Here is an 18022-nt window from a genome sequence, read left to right on the forward strand (position 1 = left end):
TAATAATAATAATAATAATATAACAATAGATATCCGAATGTGGTAATATATGGTTTGGAAAAATGCGATATTGGACGTTTTTTTTCAAAAGGACTCTCTGTTAAAGTTTTTAAAAATTAATTCAGAACATTGTGGCTTTACAAAGTATGGCGTGTAAATATATATTCTATACACTAAAAAACAATTAAAAAAATTAATTTGAATGTCGTTAATTGGATGCTTTGAAAGGAAACTTGCATTTTGTAACTTTTTAGATATTATGCGGCCTTTGAAATTTGTTTATATTTAAAATTTTAAAATGAGTACAATGACACAAGTAATTCTCCTTCAACAAATACAACTTAAATTTATAGAAATAAAAGAACCATTTATGTCAAAAAATGAGATATTCATCGACATCTCACCATATTAAAATCAGCGTTAAAATTTTATCAAGAAAAAACTGGAAAGTGTTTCCTAAAAACTATCTCAAGCACTATTATAAGCAAGCACAATCAACATCCCGTCACATTCATCGTTGCTCAAAGTTAAAAAAATAACATAAAAATGTTTACACAATTATCATAATCCAATTTATCACATACCATAGTAATGATCCAGTTTATCACATAACATAGTAATAAATAGGACATATGTCTTTCCAATTTATCACATACCATAGTAATGATCCAATTTATCACATAACATAGTAATAAATAGGACATGTCTTTCCAAATAAGACAATCTTAAACCCTCACATCACAGACAATGAATGACCAACAAACAAAGCATGAAACACGTGGAAGTACAATTTTGTGGATGCATTATACCGCATTATACCGGTGTGTGAGCCGGGGGTGATCTTCCTTACGTTCAGATAATGCTCAACATAATTTGTCAGCACGTTCACTCAGAATCGCAATGTCACCGAGTTCCTAAAAAACATAACAAAAAATCAACTCCCAAGTTTCTTATGCCAACAAAAAGATGAAAATTTAAATGGTTTATCGTTTCATGATGCAATTATACTCTTCCACATATTTACAATTTATTCCAATCATGGTTTTGATATTTGTTTCATGCTCGGTAAAAAGAAAGTTCCACTCATGCTCGAGTGCAGCATCACTCTAGTATCACATGACATCAACACATAACTCAACTAATCTTCAAGCATTTACTTGGAAACACCTGCCACGAGCATCCGAGTTTATTTTATGCCAATATTTAGAACTCAATGAATAACAAGAACCATATTTCTGCTTTTTCTTTTATTTTCCTTATTTCATATCTTATGGTTATCCACTTTAAGACTGCAATTGAATTAGAAATATATTCACATAGCTATCATTCCATTAAAACAAGCTACCCACCCACAGTTAGCAAAATAAAAAGAACTAGTGAATCCAACATTCACGATGAATGGCGAGCATAAAGCATGAAACATGTCCAAACATAAAGAAACTCCCGAAAATTTAAAAATTTATTTCAGCTAAAAGGTTGTCCAACAATATACCACTAATTTATCGAAATAAACAAACCATTTATGCCAAAAATGAGATATTCATTGAAAATCTAAGTTGGTTTCGTTGAGGCACGTCACTAGATTAATATAAGAATTAAGCAGTGAAGTTAAAGATGAAAGAACGCAGTAGAAAGTTTCTCTTTTATTTTCACGTTATCAATCATAGATGCTAGATACAAATTTATAAATAACCTAAGAGTCTTATCACATCAAAATATTCTACTAACAACTTATCAGATAACTCATTTAAATACAAACACAATTATCCTAATCAATAACTAACTAGATAATATTTAATATACAACACTCCCCCTCAAGCTGGGTCATATATGTTGATCATGCCCAGCTTGAAACTCATGTCATCAAAGTTCGGCCGGTGAAGGGCTTTAGTCAGGATGTCCGCAATTTGTAAGTGAGAGGGAATGTAGTTGAGATCAATGATCTTCTTCTCAATCTTCTCACTTATAAAGTGGCGGTCTATTTCAATATGCTTCGTTCGATCGTGGTGAACAGGATTCTTGGCAATACTTATGGCTGCTTGATTATCACACATCATTTTAAAAGGTTGACCATCTTCAAGCTTCAATTCAGTGAGTAGTCTTTTCAGCCACATTCCCTCACAAATGCCTTGTGCTAAGGCTCTGTATTCAGCTTCTGCACTGCTACGTGCCACTACAGACTGCTTTTTGCTCCTCCAAGTTACTAAGTTTTCCCACACAAATGTGCAATATCCCGACGTTGATCGCCTATCAGCAAGTGATCCAGCCCAATCAGCATCACTGTACACTTCGCTGTTTCTGATTGACGACTTCTTGAAGCATAGTCCTTTTCCTGGATTCTTTTTCAGATATCTCAATATTCGGTACATTGCATTCATGTGGTCCTCTGTTGGGTGATTCATGAATTGGATAACAACATTCACAGCAAACCCAATATCTGGACGTGTGTGTGTGAGATAGATCAATTTGCCAACTAATCTTTGATATCTTTCTTTGTCAACTGGTGGACTGTTATTTCCAACTGAAAGTTTACCATTAGCATCCATAGGAGTGTCAACTGGCTTGCTCCCCAACATTCTAGTTTCTTTCAAGAGATCTAGCACATACTTTCTTTGAGAAATTGAAATCCCATGAGATGATCTAGCCACTTCCATTCCTAGAAAATATTTGAGATTTCCAAGATCCTTCATTTCAAATTCCTTCGAGAGTAAGGATTTTACACGTATCATCTCCTCAGCATCATTCCCTGTCAATACAATATCATCAACATAAACTATTAGTGCTGTGATCTTTCCTTCCTCTGTGTGTTTGATAAACAAGGTATGATCAGATTGACCCTGGATGTAACCATTATTTTTCAGAACATTTGAAAAACGATGAAACCAAACCCGGGGAGATTGCTTCAAGCCATACAATGATTTCTTCAATTTGCATACTTTATTTGTAGTTGACTCAGATACAAATCCAGGTGGGATATCCATATAGATTTCCTCCTCCAGATCTCCATTCAGGAATGCATTTTTCACGTCCAGCTGAAACAGAGGCCAGTCCAGCTTTGCAACAAGTGATAGAAGAACTCGGATGGTATTGAGTCTAGCAACTGGGGCAAATGTTTCTTGGTAATCGATACCATATGATTGTGTGTATCCCTTTTCTACCAGATGAGCTTTAAACCTTTCTATGCTGCCATCGGCTTTGTATTTCACTGAGAAAATCCACTTACATCCAACTGTCCGTTTCCCTGGGGAAAGTTGAGTGATGACCCAGGTATTGTTGTTCTCAAGGGCCTGTATTTCTTCAAATGCGGCCACCTTCCATTTTGGATCTTGGAGAGCAATTTCAATAGATGGAGGAATCTGAACCTGGTCCAATCTGGTCACAAAAGCTTGATATGCAGATGATAAATGTTCAAGTGAAACAAAATGACATATAGGATGCTGTGTACATGATCGAGTCCCTTTCCTTAATGCAAAAGGCCTATCATCAATATCATCATGTGATGTATCACAGTTAGGATCAGTCTTACCTTGTGTATTTTCAAAGGAAGTTGGCTCCAGGAAAGTGTCAAGGCTTTGCTGATTTTGATCTGGGTGCAGTATGGTTTTGTGATGGTAAAGTTTTCTTCTAGAGTACACTTGTAAGGGCTGATTTGGTGGACTGTCAGTAGTTGTTGGAGCATGGGTTGAATTCTCAAGAGGTTCTAATTGAGGAAAGGCAGGTGTGTGGAGTTCCCAATTGTGAGATTCGCTTGGTTCCATCTCCCCCTGAATAGAAGATTTGGGAAAGAAAGGTTCATGCTCAGAAAATGTGACATCCATGGAGGTGTAAAATCTTTTCGTAACCGGGGAGTAACATTTGTACCCTTTTTGATTTGGAGAGTACCCAAGGAAGAGACATTTTATCGCTTGAGGATCGAGTTTGCCACCATCATGTAAGTGCACAAAAGTGGAGCAACCAAAAATTTTTAAGGGAATATTATGAATTAGGTGCGTGGAAGGAAAGGAAGCCTGAAGGGTCTGGATGGGTGTTTTGTAATGGAGGACACAAGATGACATTCGGTTGATAAGATAAGCTGCAGTTATAATAGCATCTCCCCAAAAATGATTAGGAACACTATGGGTAAAGAGTAAAGATTTGGCTACTTCAAGTAAGTGGCGATTCTTTAGCTCAGAAACCCCATTTTGTTGGGGGGGTGTAGACACAAGAGCTTTGGTGGATTATCCCTTCATTTTGGAGGTAAGTGCCTAGGGCAGAGTTGAAGTAATCTCGGACTCTATCAGTTTTCAAAACCTTAATGCGGGTCAAGAATTGATTTTGGATCATGACATTGAAGCGTTTGAACAACTATGATGTCTCAGATTTGTCCTTCATTAAAAATACCCAAGAGACACGAGTATGATCATCAACAAAAAGTAAGAACCAGCGAGAGCTCGTGATATTTTTAATATTCGAAGGACCCCATATATCACTATGGATGAGTGAAAATGGTTGTGATGGCTTGTATGGTTGTGGAGTGAAAGTAGCACGAGTATGTTTCGACAATTGACACACATCACAATGAATAAACTTGGAATTTTTGTTACGAAATAAAGAAGGAAACAACTTCTCAAGATATACAAAGTTGGGGTGTCCTAATCGAAAATTCCATAACAAAATATCATTATTTTCAGTTGGAGAAGCTGCAGAATCAGAAAACAAAGCTCGGTTACTGTTCCAATTTAGAGGGGAAGAAACTGGCGACAACTTGAGAAGGTACAACCCGTCATGATATTCAGCATTGCCAATCCTCTTCCCCGATGCCAAGTCCTGAAACACACAAGAATCATGCGTGAATTGAGTGGTACACTTAAGATCCCGTGTTAAGCAGCTGACAGATAACAAATTACAATCAAGGTCGGGGACAAACAAAACCGATTGTAAAGAACAATTTCGTGATATCGGAAATGTTCCTGAGCCCAACACTTTAGAACACGACCCATTTGCAATTTTTATTGAGGAGGAGGTCGAGTACGGGCTGTACTCCTGGAAGAATTTCAGATTTTCCGTCATATGCGCTGATGCACCTGAATCAATGATCCAAAAATCGAACAACATGTGCTGCAATAACAAGGCAGTAGAAATGATACCTTTATGTGCTAAACTTCCAGCACCAATAATGGAGGGAATAGAATTTGGTGCACCAACTGGAACTGTTTGATTGAAGAGTTTGTGCAGCATCTCAAGCTGTTCTTTGGAGAATGGTTGGTGGTCATTTGAAGTACTTTCCACAGTGGCAGAATTGGCATGCCTTTCCCGGGCTGGCTTCCAGTTAGCAGGCTTGCCGTGGATCCTCCAACAAGTATCTAAAGTGTGATTTGGTTTCTTGCATTTGTCACACCAAGGTCTGCCATTCCGCATATTGTTGTTGGAGGCACTGGATTGGGAAGTAGACCCCAGAGATTGGGTGGAATAATCAGCAGCGGAGGAAGCATGTGAAGAGATGCGATGAGAAGCCAGGGCTGATCCCTCTACCACGGAAGCATTTGGTGGTGACCCCAACATGAGTTTCCTTCTGCTCTCTTCATGGCGCACTTCAGAGAAGGCTGCACGCAAGCTGGGCATGGGCTTTGTCGCGAGAATTCTACCACGAACGTCATCCAGTTGTGAGTTGAGACACATTAAAAATTTAAACACCCGCTTCTTCTCAACAATGGCCTTGTACATTTTTTCATCATCCGGGCATTTCCACTCAAGAACTTCAAACAGATCCAATTGCTGCCATGAGCGAGTGAGAGTAGTGAAGTATTGGGTGACCGGTGCATCCCCTTGTTTTAAATCGTGAAGGGTGCTTTCAATTTCAAATAACTCAGCGTATTGTCCTTGCATGAGTAGGTGTTTCGGGCAGCCTCCCAGATATCCTTTGCCGTGGGATAAAGAAGGAAGTTTTCTCCAATATCAGGTGTCATGGAATTGATTAGCCAGGACATCACCATACTGTTGTCGGCCTTCCAGCTTTTAAAACCAGTATCATCCTTGGCATCTTTTGCAGGGAAGCGTCTCGCACCTGATAATATATCGTCCTTGCCTTTCCCATATATAAACAACATCACAGATTGGGACCACTGGAGATAATTTTGGCAATTCAATTTATGGTTGGTGATTGGAATGGATGTATTATCAGAGATACCCATCGTGTGGTTTGGGGAGGAGGAATTGTCATGCGGATGCCATACGGCCGTACTTTGTCATGGACCTTTCAAGGTCTCTAATACCATGAAGTTAAAGATGAAAGAACACAGTAGAAAGTTTCTCTTTTATTTTCACGTTATCAATCATAGATGCTGGATACAGATTTATAAATAACCTAGGAGTCTTATCATATCAAAATATTCTACTAACAACTTATCAAGTAACTCTTTTAAATACAAACAAAATTATCCTAATCAATAACTAACTAGATAATATTTAATATCCAACAGCAGTACAATCAACATCCAACCTAACAACAAAACATGAAACATGTCAAAGTATGATTTTGTGGATGCATTGTACCATGTGTAAGGGAAGTGATCTTCCTTGCTTTCAGATAATGCCTCAACGCTGTCACTCAGAATCTCAATGTCATCGGGTTCCTAAAAAACACAACAAATCAACTTCCAAGTTTCTTCTACCAGCAAAAAGATGAAAAATGAAATGGTTTTAGCGTTTCATGCTCCTCCGTGGCTCCGCCTATTTAAAATTTACTCAAAATGATGGCTTTGATATTTGTTTCATGCTTGATAGAAGGTTCTACTCATGCTTGAGTGCAGCCTCACTGCAGTATCACACAATATCAACACACAACTCAAATAATCTTCAGGCATTTACTTGAAAATGTCTTGCCACAAGCATCCCACTATATTTAGAACTCCTGACCCGAGTAAGCCATATTTCTGCGTTGTTTTTTATTTTCAGTACTATGTCTGTTTTATATCTTATGGATATTGACTTTGAGACTGAAACTGTATATTCACATAGCTATCATTCCATTAAAACAAGCTACCCACCCACAGTTTGCAAGGTAAAAAGAACTAGTGAATCCAACATTCATCACGGACTAGGATTTTATTTTATTTTATTTTGGCTCTAATCCACAAACCTAGCACCCTATAATACACTTGCCATGGAGAGTTCAAGATTGAAAACAAAGATGTTTTGTTTGGCATCACCATCAACAAAACGATACAACTAAACATACAGATAAACTGGGAACAAGGATAGCACGCATGAACTCAACTAAAACAGTAACACAAAATTTGATTGGGTCAAAAAGGCCACGGTACGTACCTTGATTTCACAAAGGTATACAGTATCACTCAATGCATGAACAACACCTCGAAAAAGATGGTTCTCATCAGTTTCAGCATTCTTTGTCCTGAATGTCATGAAGAAATATGTACCTATGAAGTTGAGTTTGCAAACATTCTCGAGATTGAAATTTTTTTGCTGCAACCAACCCAAAAACATGCAAAAAAGAAATATCACGTGCCTATTCAATAATCAAAACTATTTTTCTAAAAAAAACAAAAATAATCAAAACACTACTTAATAGTTAATAATATAAAACAATTTGTCTAGCTTCTTTTTGATTGTGGATATTTAAGGCTAGTTTTGCGGCAGCTCTGAGGTGTTCCATCTGATCAACAGTAACCCATGCAGGGATTGGACAACCACGTCCGTCTGGATATTCATCGCACATCTGTCAACAAATTTAAACAAAGTTTACTTTTCGAAGGTCATGCCCAAACATGATGTACGTACATTTGATATTGTCAGAAAAATGAAATCTCTTATTTCTTCAACGTATGTACACTGGTTTAAATAATTACAGAGAGAAAGACTAAAAAAGGAAAAAATATAAACTATGGATTCATATCTACACATTCCATAATCTATAGCAATTTACGATTCACATAATCAATCTAATTATATAGCCGATTTGATTGTGATCTCCAACACTCCCCCTCAAGCTGGTAGATATGGATCTTCCATTCCCAGCTTGGAAATCATGTCTTGAAAGGCTGGATTGTTCAGACCTTTAGTGAGCACATCAGCGAGCTGACCATTGGTAGGGACATACGGTGTACAAATAAGTCCACTATCAATCTTCTCCTTAATAAAGTGTCTATCCACTTCTACATGTTTCGTCCTATCATGCTGCACTGGATTGTGGGCAATATTAATAGCAGATTTATTATCGCATAAAAGTTTCATAGGTCCTTCCCACTTGATTTGAAGATCATCAAGAATTATCTTGATCCACAATAACTCGCATATCCCCAAGGCCATTGCCCGAAATTCTGCTTCAGCACTTGATCGTGCTACCACATTTTGTTTCTTGCTTCTCCATGTCACCAAATTTCCCCCTAGGAAAGTGCAATATCCAGATGTAGATCTCCTGTCCACAGGTGATCCTGCATAATCTGCATCGGTATATGCTTTGATGCTCAATCCAGTATTTCTTTTAAACAAAACACCCTTGCCAGGACTTGTCTTTAGATAATGTAGTATACGATGGACTGCTTGTAGATGTCCTTCTCTTAGATCATGCATAAATTGACTCACAACACTCACTGGATATGCAATATCCGGTCTCGTATGAGAAAGGTATATAAGCTTCCCTACCAGCTTTTGATACACTTCTCTATCGACCACAGGGCCTTTAGTGAATTCTCCAAACTTCTGATTAACATCGATTGGTGTATGGGCTGGTTTGCAATTCAACAGCCCCGTCTCCTTCAATAAGTCTGTGACATATTTCTGCTGTGAAATGAAGATGCCTCTGCTAGAATGTGCCACTTCAATTCCAAGAAAATATTTCAGCCTCCCAAGCTCCTTCACCTCAAATTCTTTTGTCAGACATTTTCTTAGAATCTGTTTTTCGTTTTCATCATTCCCAGTCATGATTATATCGTCAACATACACTAGGAGGATTGTGACTCCCCCTGAGCTTGAGTGTTTGAAGAAGAGCGTGTGATCTCCTTGACTTTGTTTGTACCCAGATGTAAGCATTACTTGGGTAAATCTTCCAAACCAAGCTCTTGGTGATTGTTTGAGTCCATAGAGAGCCTTTTTAAGTCTGCAAACTTTATTATCCCTTTCACCGCCCTTAAATCCTGGTGGTATCTCCATGTAGATCTCTTCATTCAAGGTGCCATGTAGGAAAGCGTTTTTCACATCAAATTGATTTAAGTTCCAGTTAAAGTTGGCAGCAAGAGAGAGTAAGATCCTCACTATATTCATCTTGGCAACTGGGGCAAAAGTCTCATGATAATCCACTCCATACGTCTGTGTGTACCCTTTCGCAACAAGTCTGGCTTTGTACCTTTCTAAGGATCCATCAGAGTTGTATTTCAATGTATACACCCATTTGCAGCCCACAATCTTTTTTCCCGGTGGTAGATCAGTGATCTCCCAAGTGTTATTCTTCTCTAGTGCCTGCATTTCCTGTTTCATAGCAAGTCTCCAATTCTCATTAGATAAAGCCTCAGACAAAGAATTAGGAATATCAATAGTGTTTAGACTCGTTAAGAAACTTCTGTAGGATGAAGAAAATTTTTTAAATGTAACATGATTTGACATAGGATAAAGAGGCCTCGTGGTACATTCTCTAATTCCTTTTCGAATGGCAATAGGTAAATCATTTGTTTGGACAGATTGTGAGGCTGGGATTTCAGTTTCAGACCATACCTCAGTGACCGGATGTGGTGAGGCTTCTTGGACTTGTGCGGGATCAGCGTCAGGCCTTCTCCTCCTTGAGTATACTTGGTTAAAGCGAGTATGATCAGTTTCATTGGAGGGTGATGATGGATCACTCACTGCTGGAGTAGAATTTGGTGCTGAGGTGGTAGAAGGCAGTTCTAACAAGAATGCATCCCTATCTTCATCACTAAGAGATGACAAGTGTTCTTCAGGTGAATGAGGCTGGCTGAAATATGAACTGTGTTCATCAAATGTGACATCAATAGAGACAAAAAATCTTTTTGTAGGTGGATGATAACACTTGTACCCTTTCTTAGTCGAGGAATATCCAACGAAGATACACTTCACAGCTCTAGGATCTAGTTTCCCTCTATTTTGACTATGGATGTGAACAAAAGCAGTGCACCCAAAGATCCGTGGGGTAAGATTATTCGATGGTTGTAGGTCAGGATAAAATTGAGAAAGAATTTCCAGTGGTGTTCTGAATCCCAAAACTTTAGAAGGGAGACGGTTTATGATATGTGCAGCGGTTAGTACAGCTTCCCCCCAATAGTTTTTAGGAACTTTTTGGTGAAAGAGAAGTGCCCGAGTAGTGGCTAAGAGGTGACCATTCTTGCGTTCAGCTACTCCGTTTTGTTGTGGAGTATTAACGCATGAAGACTCATGAATGATTCCCTCTTTTTCAAGATATGGAGATAAAATTTGGTTGAAATAGTCTCTAGCATTATCTGACCTTAATCGTTTTATCTTCACCCCAAATTGATTTTGGATCATGGTATGAAAATTTCGAAACACATCACTTAGTTCAGTTTTGGATTTGAGAAGAAAAATCCATGAAATTCTAGTGCAATCATCCACAAATAAAACAAACCATCGAGATCCAGAAATATTCAAAACATTAGAAGGTCCCCAAATATCACTATGAATTAGATAGAAAGGGCTGGAACTTCTTTTACTGCTAGCTGGAAAAGAAACACGTTTGTGTTTTGCAAACTCACACACATCACAATGAAGATGTTTATTTTCTAAACCTTTAAACAAAGATGGAAACATAACTTTTAAAATTCCAAAAGACGGATGTCCTAATCTGAAGTGGTGAAGCCAAATGCTACTGTTATTTGATGAAGATGAAAGAAAGGATGAAGATGTTTTATTGGTGCAGGTTTCCTCAAGGAGATAAAGGCCCTTTGCCTCCTTAGCAAGTCCAATCTTCCTCCCCGAATCCTGGTCCTGAAAAATACAGAATGAAGGATAAAACAAAACATTACACTTCAAATCAAATGTAAGCTTTTGAATGGATATCAAGTTCATTGATAGTTTGGGCACATGGAGAACATTTCTTAGTGTAATCAATTCACTAATGCATACATCACCAATTCCTGCTACAGTGGTAAGAGAGCCATCAGCCATGGTTATTTTTCGGTTACTGGGACAAGGTGTGTAAGTAGTGAATATAAGAGATGAGTATGTCATGTGGTCAGTGGCTCCGGAATCTATCACCCGTGAATCTCTAATATCTTTATCTGAGACATTTATTCCTAGAGAAATTGGGTACTTACCTGAAAGCGCCAAGGAACATCCTCCAGATTTTACTCCACTAGACTTTTCAAGGGACAAAATCATTCCCTTGAGCTTTTCAATTTCCTCTTTAAGGTCAGTCTGCATCAGATTTGATTCTTGACCTTGTTGGCCGATGCTGAGGTTGGCCTGTCCAGAATTGCGTGGCTGCTGTGGTTGTGATCCTCCTCGTTGAGTTCCTTCACGTGGTCTGCCGTGAAGTTTCCAACAAGTTTCCTTTGTGTGTGAAGACTTTTTACAATAAGTACACCAGAGATTCTTTTTGTTGTCACGTCCGAATGTTTTTGGGAACTGCACTTCCTTCGCATTTTCTTGGATTGGATGAGAATGTTCTGATTTTGCTACCACCATAGCAGATCCTTCCAAATTTTGTGATTCAAGCATCACACCCCTTCTACTTTCTTCAGCTTGTATCATAGATATTGTCTCTTCCAGAGATGAAACTTCATCTTTCCCGAGAATTTGAATTCTAACTTGATCAAATTCAGAGTTTAACCCAGCCAAGAAGTCATATACTCGATCTTTTTCGATGAATCTTCGGAGTGTGGTTGCATTTTCAGGGTCCTTCATTTCAATGACTCTATAATGGTCGAGTTCCTGCCATAAATTCAGCAACATATTTGCATACTCAGTAACAGGTTTGTTCCCCTGTTTCAACGATCCCACTTTCATTTTTATTTCAAAGACGTGGGCTGTGTCTCGAGCCTTTGAGTAGGTTCGACGGATTGACTCCCATATTGCTTTGGCGGTGGTTAAGAACATAACGGTGTCACTGATCTTGGGATCCATTGAGTCCCACAGCCACGACATAACCATAGAATCAGCTTCGTCCCATGAGTCAAAGCCTTTTTCACCAGGTTTTGGTCCCTTGCCCAGAAGGTGACTAAGTTTGCCTTTGCCTTTCAAGTAGGTCTGCACGAATTGCGACCACTTCAAAAAAAAATTTCCATCCAGTCTGTAGCCTACCCGAAGATTCTGCAACTCTCCAATTGATTTATTGGGGTTAACTTCTTCAGTTTGAGTCGTAAATTTTGGTTCTTCAACTGCCGACATAATGATTGAATGGGGCTTTGATTAGAAGGACTAATAGGCTATAAAGTGGATGAGAAAGAAACACAAATCGCAAGGTTAAAAAACCTAGCTTTGATACCATGTCAGAAAAATGAAATCTCTTATTTCTTCAACGTATGTACACTGGTTTAAATAATTACAGAGAGAAAGACTAAAAAAGGAAAAAATATAAACTATGGATTCATATCTACACATTCCATAATCTATAGCAATTTACGATTCACATAATCAATCTAATTATATAGCCGATTTGATTGTGATCTCCAACAGATATAATCTAGAGTGTTACTCCCAAATAGCGGATGGATGTAAGAAGAACATAAAAAGAAATTTGCGGCGGATCTTTTTCCATAACTCTGCATTCTCGACCATAGACGAAAAACTTATGAGATCCGGACGAAACAGAAAGCAAGTAACAACGTACATCAATTCAAAGCATGTAACAACGAACCTCACGCAAGACTGACAATGAGTATTTTTTCATTGGATCAAGCAGATCCACTTCCATTGATCCTGAACAAAAGATCCAATATTTTTTTTCTCAAAAATCAATTTGTGTTTTCAATACTTTGAAAGAAATTTCAAATAAATCCTAGCTAAGTTCAGAACAGATTAAAATCAAACATGTATCCCAATTTCTGAGGTGTGTAGTGTTCTCTCATCGGTCAAAGAATTAGGTATCGTGTTTTTATAAAATTGAGGTAGGCCCATTGGGGGGTTTGTGGGCCAAAAAAAGTTTCGACCAAATTAAGTTTTTATGTCATCGACCACATACATTTCTATTATTTTCAAAATGGAGGTCCACAAAATGTCACCAACACGGGTCGGTTTATGTTATCCCGTCTGCCAACATCAATGGACCCGATCTCTTGCACTTTTGCAGATCAAATCAATTTGATTTGCAAGAGATCGGATCCGTTGGATCCTCATCCGGGCAGTGTTTAGATGGAAAAACATAGACAAAAGTCACAAAACTCAAAAGCCAATAACACGTGGTCTCGTCTATTCAACTCTCTCATATACAAAACTTTTCTTTTACTATAAAGTAAAATCTTTACTTACCTTTAAAAACCCAAATGCAATGCTTTAGTTTCAACAACTAAAATTTATGTGAGAAAAGTTTTCCTCAAAATTTTCGTGTTTTTTCTTCATGTGAAAATAATAATAATAATTTATAAAAATAACCAAAAATATTTTGTTATTCAAAATCATAATATTATTCGTAATTTATCTCAAAGATTTTGTAAGGTATACAAAATGTCAGTCCAATTTTTATAAAGTACATAAAACTAACGGGCTTACAAAACTTTGATTTATCAAATTTTTGTTAAAGTGTTTAGGAAACATTTAAATTCGAATCGAATTGTATTTTAAGTTCCATATGCATAAAGTTTGATGAATCGATATAGATATATACTGAAAATTCTGTATAACTATCAAATTAAATGATCTGCGACATATTTCAGAATTGGGCAAACTAGAAATGGAACACTTGGAAATCAAATGAATCTCAAGTTTAATCATCAATCTCTCTTCTATTTCTTTCTTTGCTTTAAAAAAGGATAAAACAATGGAGCGGAATGTGAAGATAAGACAGTGTTTGAGAGAACTTTTAGAAAGCACTTCTCAGTTTTTTTTTAACAACATTTTGAAAATTTTGTTAAGAAAAAGCTGAGAAGTGATTACTAGAAGATCTTCTAAATACAACATATCTATTTTCAAAATTTTGTTAATAAAAATCTAAGAAATGTTTCCTAAAAACTCTTTTAAACACTGCCTAAATCAAAACCCACACCTAACAAAACTTGAATTGATACTGGGCAAATAGAGCAACAACAGAAAGCCAAGACCAAAAGACAAGGTGGGAGGGTGGCCTGGGCACCTAGTAGGAGTGGCAGACCGTATACCGTACCCAAAAATGTATACCGTATACCTTATCGAAAATTACGATATAAGAAAATTTTATACCTATATCGTACCGAAAATTTTGGTATACCGATTTTTGATATATCAAAAATTTCGTTATCTATAACTAGCATACCGATTATACCGAAATTTTACGGCATACCGAAATTTTGGTACAGTATCGGTATATACCGTTTTATACCGAAAAAAAAACCTTATATTTTTTAAAATTTACAAATTTATTGTTTAAAAATATTATATATCAATATATCAATATATATATAAGCAAACAAGTCTCTAAATATATATATATATATATATATCGAGGTTTTCGTATCGAAAAAATATCGAATTTATCGAATTTTTTACATACCGAAGAATTCGGTACGGTACGGTAACGATACCGAATTTTTCAGCACAGTAACGATATGAAATTTGAAAATTTTGGTATATACTGAAATACCGAAATAATGTATAAAAATTTAAAAATATATAATATTTTCAAACAATAAAGTTTAAATTTTTTTAAAAAAAATATATAAGATTTTTTTCGATGTAAAACGGTTTATACCAATACCGTACCGAAATCTCGGTATACCGTAAAATTTTGATATAATTGGTATGCTAGTTATATGTATTGAAAACTTCGATGTACCAAATATTGGTTTACCGAAAGTTTCGGTACGATGTCGATATAAAAATTTCTTATACCGTAATTTTCGGTACGATATACGATTTTTGATACAATACAATACGGTATACCACCCCTAAATTAGAGTCATACCTGAGTTAGATGGGGACTGAGGCGAAATATAAAATATGGGTCCTCTTGTTACAATAAGTGTATAGTTCGATTCACAAATAATAAATATGATTAAAAAAATACATAAATACGCCGAAAACAATTTATTTATTACAACAATAACAAGTCAACAAATATTTGAAATAATTATATAACGTCTAGTCGTATAGATGTTTTAAAAGCGATAATATTTTTCAAATCTGTGTAATCTATTTGTCAAATCATTTATTTTTCACTATACAACATAGCTAGCCTTTTTAGTATCCTATAACATTTTTTATTGTAGATAATTCTTGATCAACTTCAAATTGAGAAACTTTTTTTTGCTGATAACTGTTCATGATATGGTTAACAAAATTTTATAGGCAATATTAGTATTTAAAAATAAACCATTTAGTTTTGTCACTATTGTAGCATATCAATTACTCTTTTTCATTTGTTTAACAACATTTAACGACAATAAACTTCAAACACAACTGGTCACTGTTAATGCATGAAGGTTCATTGTTACTAAAAATAGTTAAACTTCATATTAGACTATTTCAATCTTAAGTTTTATTCGTTAATTTCACCAATTTTTTTTTTCAAAAAAAAAAAACTCAAAAGTTTCTTGTTATTGTTTAAATTATTAAATCGAACTTGAAAATAAAGTCTTAATCAATTATAATTTTTTTAAAGTTGGTATTCTTTTTAGAGAAAATTGCAATTTGGGTCCGATATATTTGCTATTTTATGATTTCGGTGCTCTATGTTTTAGAATTCAGTTTTAGTTTTGCATGTTCTAATTTTTTGCAATTTTAGTCATTTTTCTTCGAAAATGCTAGAGTGACACCATAGACGTCAAATCCACATTAGCACTGCATTGGTGCTATATCAGTGCCACATCGAAAAAAAAGACTAAAATTTTCAAAAAAAACAAAGATAACGGACTAAACTGAAATCTGAAAATATATAAAACCGAAATCATAAATGACAAACATACCGATTAAAAAAGCAATTTTCTCTTCTTTTTATTTAACATTGGTTCGGATTTTGTTTTTAAAAAAAATTTTTTAGTGAAAACACTAACTTAGCATATATATATATAATTTTTTTCAAACAAAATTGGGTCCCTTTAGGGTCGGGCCCTGAGGCGGAGGCCTCCTTGGCCTTATGGAATGTCCGGCCCTGCCCTAGATACGTGTAATGTAGTGACCCTACCCGGATCACCTACTAGCCAGAGTTTTAAGTATGCAATAATAATAATAAAAAAAATTAATCAGAGTTACTACGAAAATTAAGCCAGCATACTAAACCAGCGGTAAACAACTGGTAAATGCAATACAGTAATAAATATCAAGCTTAATCTAGAAATCATCTGCGACCCCTGCTACTAGGCCTTGATCACCGACTAACCACTGATCACACAGTCCACCTGCAAACATCTCTCGTCGAATGGGATGTCCAAAGAAACACAACAATATGGACGTGAGCGACTACGCTCAGAACGTAAAGCCCGAGTATACAAACCTAGTATGATGAATGCAAATGACTGGATACTGGTTAACATGATATACGATCAGTTTGGATGCCAATGAGTATGTAGTACCATCTGGGGTCAACTCCGCTGGGTACCTCCACATACTCGTCTGAACCACCGTAGCGTCAGTCCCCGTCATCACGACGTCTCCCAGTGTCAGACAATAACAAGGAATACAGGGTTGAGCGACTCTACTACAAAGGCTATCTCAAAAGAGACTCGGCTCAACATGAATATGCATGTGCAGCATAATATATCAAAGCAGTAAAACATGTATCATGACACATAATATGCAACATATAAGCATGCATACTCACCAGGTATCTCAGTCAGCACTTACGTACATCAATTACTGGCCTAGATGTACAAGTATCTACAGTCCAAGCCTACAAATCATGATAATACCATATCACTAATTTTGGTCTATAAGCCTTAACTAAGCTAATAGACATCCCTTAATACTAATAGAGATCTCGGACTATACATGCGTCCGTCGTCAGTCCACTGATGTATATATATATATATATATGTTTTGATACACGCACCCTAGTGTGCATGATTTTCGTGAGCTAGCACTAAAACCCTTAATGTTACATTATATTAGTTTTGATAACGCGCACCCTAGTGCGCAGGATTTTCGTAAGTGATCACTAAGTTTTAGTGTTTTCAAATTTTTTTTTTTGGAGAAATCATTATAATTATACCTATAGTTATGGTGGGTTATAATTATACCTTATGTTTTATTGCCTATAATTAAAAGAATGCTATAAAAATAATTAAAAATCCATTCAAAATTTGTATGCCTAGATATTTTTATCGACTTTTAAAAAGTCAAATTTTAATACTACAAATTTCTAATTTGGAAATTATTAAATTTTTATAAATAAAATTTCTAAAAGTCTAGATTGAAAAATACTAAATTTTTAAAAGATAAAAAAAATCACTAAAAGAAATTTTTTTTACCCACATGTAAAATACTGAAAATATACACTTCTCTCCTATAAAAATTTAATAGACATACACACTCTTAATCTTTTCCAAAATTTACACATTTGCCTAAAAAACAAACAATGTTCAAATTAATTGTCATTTTATGTAACCTAGTTTAGATTTAAGTAATTACAGAAAATATCATTATTTTTTATTAGTATCTTTTTTTCCTCATAAATTTAATATCGAGTTTTATGTAAATTATTTTTTTAATAATTAACCTTTTTTAGATATTTATTTGAAACATTTATAGAAAAATAATTGTATTATCATATAGGTGTTGTATTCTAACAATCAAAAAATTATTAAAATAATATAGAGGTATTTTTGTACCGCATGCTTTATATTGTCAAGAAAACGCATAGGCAGTGGAGGAAACGCACATGCCCACCATAATGCAAGAAACACACGTGTCCACCGAATCACAATTAGAAGGT

At 35.9% G+C, this 18022-nt stretch overlaps 1 long non-coding RNA gene across 1 annotated transcript; it reads right to left on the reverse strand.

Annotated features, from left to right (window-relative positions):
• Window positions 1–602: 602 nt before the first annotated feature.
• Window positions 603–13013, reverse strand: LOC140893463 (uncharacterized). Its single transcript, XR_012153152.1, has 4 exons — window positions 12821–13013; window positions 12659–12725; window positions 7306–7717; window positions 603–914 (listed from the first exon to the last, which is right to left on the reverse strand). It is a non-coding gene; the product is annotated as an uncharacterized lncRNA (long non-coding RNA).
• Between the last annotated feature and the right edge of the window lie 5009 nt (window positions 13014–18022).

Source organism: Henckelia pumila, chromosome 3 (genome assembly GCF_033568475.1).
Source record: "Henckelia pumila isolate YLH828 chromosome 3, ASM3356847v2, whole genome shotgun sequence".
NCBI classification, from domain to species: Eukaryota; Viridiplantae; Streptophyta; class Magnoliopsida; order Lamiales; family Gesneriaceae; genus Henckelia; species Henckelia pumila.